The 8,397-nt window shown below is 42.9% G+C and overlaps 2 long non-coding RNA genes across 3 annotated transcripts in view; one reads left to right on the forward strand and one right to left on the reverse strand.

The window, feature by feature from the left end:
• The window catches only part of LOC109384620 (uncharacterized), a 118,827-nt gene that overhangs the window by 31,617 nt on the left and 78,813 nt on the right, over nucleotides 1-8,397 (forward strand). For both annotated transcript variants that reach the window (XR_002124442.1, XR_002124443.1), the window contains exon 2: nucleotides 1,624-2,800. This is a non-coding gene — a long non-coding RNA (uncharacterized LOC109384620). The remainder of the gene's footprint in view (nucleotides 1-1,623; nucleotides 2,801-8,397) is intronic.
• The window catches only part of LOC109384617 (uncharacterized), a 163,792-nt gene continuing 156,049 nt past the window's right edge, over nucleotides 655-8,397 (reverse strand). Inside the window, exon 5 of the long non-coding RNA XR_002124438.1 lies at nucleotides 655-1,067. This is a non-coding gene — a long non-coding RNA (uncharacterized LOC109384617). The remainder of the gene's footprint in view (nucleotides 1,068-8,397) is intronic.

Genomic DNA, 8,397 nt, shown 5'->3' on the forward strand with positions numbered 1-8,397 from the left:
AGAGCCAAGGGAAGGAACTTGTGTGATGGGGGTCTAGAAAGAGCTATGGACCGTGAAGGGGCATAGCTGCTGCCAGAACCATGATGGTGCTAAAACGCGGGGAAGAAAGAAGTATATCAACCCCGTTTTCCTCCTCTCATACTTTCTGGTGCTTCCCACTGGCCAAACCCAACAGTAAGCCAGAGGGCAGTAGAGTGATGTCATCTGTGGGTCACAGCTTCATGGGGCACAGAGCAGAGCAGAGAAGGATAAGGGGCTGTCATGGGCTGACTAGTGGCCCCTCCAAAGCAATTATGTCCATGCTCTAATACCTGGGACCTGATAATATTACTGTACCTGGCAAACGATGTGATTAAGTTCAGGATCCTGAGTAGAAGAGCTGATCCTAGTGTATTTTGGTGGGCCCTAAGTGCACTCACTTGTATCCTAATACACGAAAAGGAAGGGGAGTTTTGAAAACGAAGAACAGGAGGCAAACGTGACCACAGAATCAGAAATTGGAGTGAAGTGACCACAAGCCAAGAAAAGCCTGGAGCCATCAGAAGCTGGGAAAGGCGAGGAACAGACTCCCCCCTACAGCCTTCGGAGGGAGCGCGGCCCTGCCAGAGCCTTGCTTTTGAACTTCTGGACTCCAGAACTGTGAGAAAGTAAAAATTCTGTTGTTTGAAGCCACCCAGTTTGTGGCCATTTATTAAGGCTGTCACGGGAAACAAACACAGGGGCCAAACAGAGAATTATCAGCGCGAAATGTGCTCCTCTCAAATGCCATGCTGACCACGATGCTGTGTCCCCAATCACCTTGGCTGGAAATTCTTTTGCTTCTCTTCTACATTCCCTTTGGTGCTTCTTTTTGGACCAGTCATGCAATTCAACTTAAATGTTCCCACGTTGTAGACACTTTTGCATACGAATACCTTTTCATCCTAACCAGATGATAGCACTCCTTTTGAGAACAAGAACCATGTCTTGTACATCTTTGTAGCCCATGAAAATCCTAGCACAGTCCTTTGAGCAGAGTGGATAGTCTGTAAATTGGTAAATGAGAAAGAAAGCTTCCATCTGTCCATCTGTAAATGGAAAATAACAATTTCCACAGACATGCCTTTCAGAGATAATCATGGCAGTGTTTACCAGAAACAATTTCTGTACCTGTAACAAAAGGATATATCTGGAAAAAACGCCCACTCCTGCTGGAGCAGTTCCTTAGAAAAAAAATTACGTTTCGTTTTACCATGTCCTCCATTTCCTGTGGAGTTGAAACTGCTTGTGGTTCACCCCAAGGAAAAGACTGGGGATAATTAAGAAAATAGAAGAACTGAATATTGGTGCTGTCTCAGGAACTTTGATGCATCCAATAAATATGTATCGAAGGATGATTATGTTAAAGTACAGTACATAAATACTGGAAACACAGAGAGAGAGAGAGAGAGAGAGAGAGAGAGAGAGAGAGAGAGAGAGAGAATAAGGCATGATCCCAAGTAATTGTCACACAATATGATGAATGCTTTTTATAAGAACAAAATGCTATGGGACCAGAAAGAAGGGATTGATTAACTCTATGGATGGGAGTTTCACCCAAAAAAGTCACATTCAAGCTGGGTTTTCTTTTTTTTTTTCTTTTAGGACTTCATCAGGCAGAGGCGAAGTCAAGAGCATTGGGAACCAAGAGAAATAACTTTTCCTGAGCTGTTGCCAAGCAAACCACACCCTCAGCTCAGCCCTATTGTATCCAGCCCTATTTTTATTCATTATCCTCATCGCTGGTGGATAGTGAGAGAGAAGGGGAATGCTGACTGCTTCCCTACTTTGCATCTAGATTTGCATCAAAGAAAGGAGATTATCTGGTGGAAAAAGTGGAGGATGACCTCTTAAAAGCCCAACAATGACAAGCCCAAATAACCATGCAGTGAGGAGTTAATAAACCCACTTACCTGTCCCGAGTTTCAACCTCAATTTTGAAAGCTGAAGTGGGCTGTGCTATGAACGTGTGTGGCACCGGAGCACAAATAGCTCGGAGGAAAGCAGGCGAGGAATGAGAGCACCCCTTGGTCTCACTGCCCCAAACCAGGAGGCACTTTGTGGCAAAGCTCCCTTGAATGGGAATAATGGCTGAAGCCCGTTTTCCTCCCCTACGCTGACCTTCAGATCATTCCTTGGGGAGCAGCTCTGTCCCGGGCACCGCCCAACTTCTCCCCCCAGTCAGCCCTTCTAGGCCTTTGAGACCAGAGCTATGGGAGGAGAAAACTCTTGGGAAAGCAGCCAAGAGAGAGGGAAAGACTGACCTCAACCTACCAAGGGGCACAGGGTGCCCCCATCCTCACCCTGTACCTTCCACTGGAAAACGGAGAAGCTGGGAAACCAGATTCCAGCCTCAAAATACACTTCGCTTGTCCTTGTTTTGTCAAGAAGCCTCTACCTTCCAGACCTTGCCAGGAAGCCGGCGGCATTTTCACAAAGCAGCAATAACAAGGACAGAGAGTTCTAGCCTGCCGGAGCCTGCTGGCTGGTCACTCTTTCCACTGCCTTTTGTCTTCATGCATCATTCCCTCACTTGCTTCTCAGATTCCTCAGGGCTTTGAAAAAGCCACAAATGCTCCATGAAGTGACACCACCCAGCGGCCTGGCTGACACGGCCGACATGCACCCTACCCTGTGCGATGGCACATCAGCAAGCCCTGACAAATGACACCACGTCGTACACCTAGTGAGAGGCAAGACAGCTTTTAGAAAGCGACCCGCCGGCACCCATCAGCCTAGCTGGCAAAGGGGAGACTTCACATAAGTAACACCCAGTGGACTGGTAAGTCACATACCTCTGTTTGATTCGAAATACATCTGCAAGGTATGTTGGACCATGGTACTTCTCTACCCTTTCCTCCAGGACCTGAATGCCGCCAACACAGATGTCACCAACAAAGTTACCAAGCACTCTCACTGTGCCAATTCACGCATCCATATATTAGCACGTGTATACGTATTAATACATACATGGGGCAGAGGCTTTCAGTCACATTCGTGTTTCACATCACCTGTGGCCTGTGTCAAACCACACGCTGGAGCTGCCCGGCGAGAATCTGAAAATAGGGCCCAGACGTGTATGTATTTTTATAAAACTCAACAGTGTTGGTTAGAATGCTGGAAAGAGAAATTCTCATATATTGTTGATGAGAGTAAAAATTAGTTCAGCTACTGTGGAGAGTAACCTAGAGAACAATTAGGTAAGGTTGAGAATGTGCAGATTCTATTCCCTAGAAATTTCCATTCTAGATATAGTCTAGAAGAACTCTCATGTGTGTCCAACGAGGTATGTACAAGTACTTTCGTTATGTCATGATTTGAAATAGTAAGAAACGAGCATAAATATCAACCCCACAGAATATAATCTAGGAAATTTATATGATGGGACTATTATTGCAGTGCTATATGTAATAGGTATATATGTAATATATGATATCCCTATTTTATAAAGAAGGGACTAGCCCTGCAAGTACCACATGGATAAATCTCAAGAACATGACATTGAAAGAAACACAGATTTCAGAAAAATATGTACACTACTGATATCCATGTTTAAACAACCAAAACACATATATATGGTGTAGTAAAAATATAAAAACATGTAAGAAGGATTCCCACTATCTTTAAGAGATTGGTTATGTCTGGGTAGAGATGGGATGGAAGGGCCTACCATTGTAACTAACATGTTTTATTTATTTATTTTTAAATCTTAAGGAAATATAGCAAGCTGTTGTAATTTGTGAAATCTGGACAGTCGATATTGTATATCCTAACAGTGACTCTGAGGGTCTCCCATAGCAGAAGGGTCTTTTGAGATTTTTAGGATTCTCAAGTGCTGAAAATAAAAGTTTGTTTATGGGGATAAGCTATCCCCATAAACACAGATGTCACTATTGAGCCCTCTTAGTAATGTATGCACTTTGGAATGTTTTTCATTCGTGGAGGAGTTGTTACACAGATGCACGCACACTCTCTTTCTCAGGTGTGCTTGAGACCTCCTGGATTTGTCCAGATCCTTGATAGAATCAGAGGTGCCATGGAATGCAGCTAGGGACTGGTGCACATTTGGATACCATGATTACAGTCATACCCAGAGATTCCCAAACATGGCTGAAAATCAGAATTACCTGATACGACACGTAATGCAGCCATCCATGCCCCACCGACTGAGAATAAGATGCAATCATTCTGAGGCGAAACCCTGGAATCTATATTTTTAATAAGCTTGTCAAGAGATTCTCACGATCAGCCAGGTTTGAGAGATGATGATAACTAACCATGGTTATGTTGCATTAATGTTTTCAAAGGGGTTAGGACGAGAGAGAGATGGGAGAAAAAGAAGCAAGAAAACTAAAGGAGGAAAGCAAGGAAGAAGGAATACTGGAGGGACAGAGTGAACGTTCAAATCCTTTCTACTCTACTTTTTCCTGACCTCTCCAACTTTGAATGGTCTCTCCATCCCCTAAACTTGGCTAGAGCTGTTATGATCTGTAATGTCCATTTGTCAATTCTGTGCTTCCCTTTACATTGCTGTAACGGGCTATCATTTACTCACTACGTTTATGTCTTTTTTTTTTTTAAAGATTTTTATTGAGGAATTGGGGGAAGGGGAACAGACAAGTTGCTGTCCTTTTGTTCCTCAGTCTAGTTGTGGAGGACCTTGGGCTTCACTGGCCCAAGTTGGCACCATCGTTGCGCTCTTCCCAGGCGAGGCAGATCAGTCGCCGGCTTCTGGACAGCCGCTCACTGCGGCTGCTGGCCGCTCACGCTGGCTGCTGGCTACACACGGTAGCCCATGGCAGCCCACTGCCACAGGGTCTTCAGCCTACGCCGTCGCCGGCGACTCACAGCAGCCCAGCTCCAGGTTGAGCTGTTGTTCAGCATCTTAGCTGTGGAGNCATGGAAAAAGTGTCACCATCATGCCTAAAGTATGGCCACACACAAAAAAAGCTGTCATTTACTGAGTATTCTGCTTTATATATGTTGTTTTAATTGTCATAATCACTGTGTCCACGTAATGTTCCTATATATTACAAATGAGAAATCTGAGGCTTAAAGTGAGATACTGCAAAGGGCATAGATTTTACAAACGGATGGTTTCAATCTTGGCTCTATCTCCTATTAGGTGTGTGACCTGGAGCCTCTGTAGACTTTGGTTTGTTTATCTGTACTATGGAGATGATGATATTTGCTTCACAGATTTGAGCACAGCAGCTTACCTAACCTAGAGTAGGTGTTTATCATAATAGTTCTCTCCTTTCCGTGTCCTGATGACAGGCCATGACTTCTAGGTGACATTGGATAAATGACAGTGCCACAGAGTCCACCAATTCATCAGGAGTTGATCAAGCTCATTAATTAGGAACATGCTCATTAGGAATTAAAGATAGCTTGACCTAAGTTTCAGCTAAAGTTTGTCTTTAAATATCTTTGAAAAAAAAAAACAGTTTGGTAATGAATTTCTTAAACCATAGTGTGGGAAGGAGATCTTATCTATTCAACTTCAGAAAGAAACTTTTAGGGAGCTCTTTTGCACTTTACATATAAGTGAGGAAGCTCATTTACAAATCAATCTTCAAAATAGGTTCAACTTGTTCACCTGAAAAATAAAAAGTGCATTCATTCATTCCACAGATAGTATGGAACACCTTCAGTGTCCTATGCAATTTTCCAGGCATTTGGGGTACATCAAAGAATAAAACAAATACTCCTGCCCTTGTTTACCATCCAGTTAGGGGGAGACAGATGAAAAACACATAAATTTGCAAATTATATAGACTATTAGAAGTAGGTAGGTGCTAATGAGAAAAATAAACGAAGCAGAGGTGTAGAGGAGGAGACTGCAGTTTTAAATAGGGTTGTCATCATTTCAAAGGTGATATTTGAGCAAAGACGTGAAGGATGTGAGGAAATTGGCCACATGGCCAAGTGGGAGAACAAGAAATACAAAGACCCATGGGCAGGACTGTGCTTGGCCTGCAGGAGGCACAGCAAGGAGGCCAGTGCGGCTAGAGTGCAATGAATGAAGGGACGTGTTTTGTTTATTTAACAAACACTGAAATAGTCCTTACTAGTAGCCCTATTCTAAGTACTTAAAAAATATTATCTAATCCACTATGTGAAGTGAATACTGCTTTTCTCTTTTGGAGATGAGGAAACCAAAGCACAGGAAGGTTAAGTAACCACCCCACCCCCACCCCCCCAATGCACGTAACCATCAAGTTATGGAGCTGGGACTGCAGTTCAGGTAATCTATCTCTAGAGACTGCTAGGTTGCTGCCCTGCCTTTTAGTATTACTAATAGTAAGAGATGAGGTCCGATGACTGGGGACCAGATCCCATAGGTTATTAAAGGCCTTCAGTAAGGATTTGGGTTTGTTTTATTCTGAGTGATGTGAGTTTTGAACAGAAGCATGAGGTGTGTTTGTTTTTACTGTTCCAGAAATTTCCAAAACATTTATGAGCTTTCGGTGTGTATTACTCTTAGCATTTAATATACTTATATAAATTCAAGAGGATATCAACTTAGGAGAACAAAGAAAATTTCATATGTATAATTTAGAGATGATATCCCATCAAATACCATTCGTGTAAGGGTAATCTCTTCTGTTTTTAAAGTCTTACAAGAACCTGTTTACTGTGTGGCTCTGGCAACATTTCTGTACTTGGCTGTGCTTTCTTGGGGGCACCAAGGCAAAAATTTTTTCCAAAAAACTTTGTTTGCCTACTTTGAAGGGGAAAAAACTTATAAGAGCAAATCACCATTTAAGCTTTGTCGCATCTGCATATCGAAGGTGATGCTGCCTTCGTGGGGCTTAATGTGTCGGCACCCTGTGTTAGGCCACCCACCTTCCTAGGGGCTCCATGGCCTCAAGTGCAAAGTGACCCAGAGGCAACTGCCTTTGAGAGGATCTCAAGGACCCTGGCTCAAGCCACCCACCCTGCTCAAGGAGCATTTAGGAAAAGCACAGTCAGAGTCAGCGTGGAGAAGAGAAAAGATTTGGGAAGATGACACAGTCATCCAAGGATGATATTAACGATCATAATAATTGCCACAATTTGTTGAGCTTTATGTCTAGTACCAGCCACATGCTTTACAAGTATGAGCTATATAGTAAACCAAGGCTTAAAGGGATTGAGGAAATTGCCCAAGTTCATGTGCAGCTGTGACTTCAGTGCACATCTGTCCCCAAAGCCCATGTTGCTCCTCATGTATTATATACTGTCTAGGAATATAATGCTCTGTGGTTATTCTTTCTGGAACCTTCAAAACACTGAAGTTCTAGAGGCGGTTCCAGTTCTGAATTTGTAGCTGCCTGTTGGACGTAACTGCACGTTTCAGCCTTCACCTTTCTTGTTCAGTTTATCAGACGCATCTTATGTGCCTCATGCGAGTCTCTTGTCATCATCTCTCAAATCCTCAGTTCCAGTATGGGGATTCCTCAAAAAAACTAAAAATACACATACCATATGACCCGGCAATTCCACTTCTGGATGTTTATCCAAAGAAAACAAAAACACTCATTTGAAAAGATATATGCACCCTTTTAGTCATTGCAACATTACTAGTAACAGCCAAGCTATGGAAGCAACCAAGATGTCCATCAATACATGAATGGATAAACAAAGATGTGGTGTATAGATACAATGGAATATTATGCAGCAATAAAAAAGAATGAAATCTTGCCATTTGCGAAAACATGGATGGATGTCGAGGATATCATGCTAAGTGAAAAGTCCAGCAGAGAAAGACAAGTACTGGATGGTTTCACTTACATGTGGAATCTAAAAATAAAGCAACCATGCAAAAGAAAAAACAGATTCATAGCAACACAGACCAAAGGGATGGTTACCAGAAGGAAGGGGGTGGGGTGAAGGGTGCAAAGGGGAAGAGGAACATAGTCAATAATATTGTGTAAATTTGCACCGTGACACATGATTACTAGAATGAGTGGGGTGGTCACCTTGTAAGGTATAAAAATGGCGAATCACTAAATTGTACACCTGAAACTAATACAACCAATGTAAGATTGTATACCAACTATAATTAAATAAATTTAAAAAAAAAAGAAATTCTCAATTCCTTATCCTGTCTCAGCCACTACAGCAGCTGACTTGCTTGGTTTGGGCCCATGTAGTCCTGCTACCTCATCTGACACTTGCCCAGCCTGGCGCGCCCCCTTGACGGCCACTAAACAGCCAGTCTTACCAGGTACACATCGTGAATTTCCGGCTTCTCTCCCTACTCCCCAACCAGGATTAAAGACCATGACATAGAACACTGACTGTGGCTTGCTACGAGATGAACAATGACAACGTATGTTGTAACCTGGAAGTATGAGGAAAGGAACTCCTGGAGTGGTAAATTCTGGTCAGTGG

This window comes from Hipposideros armiger, unplaced genomic scaffold (assembly GCF_001890085.2).
Source record: "Hipposideros armiger isolate ML-2016 unplaced genomic scaffold, ASM189008v1 scaffold_97, whole genome shotgun sequence".
NCBI lineage: Eukaryota > Metazoa > Chordata > Mammalia > Chiroptera > Hipposideridae > Hipposideros > Hipposideros armiger.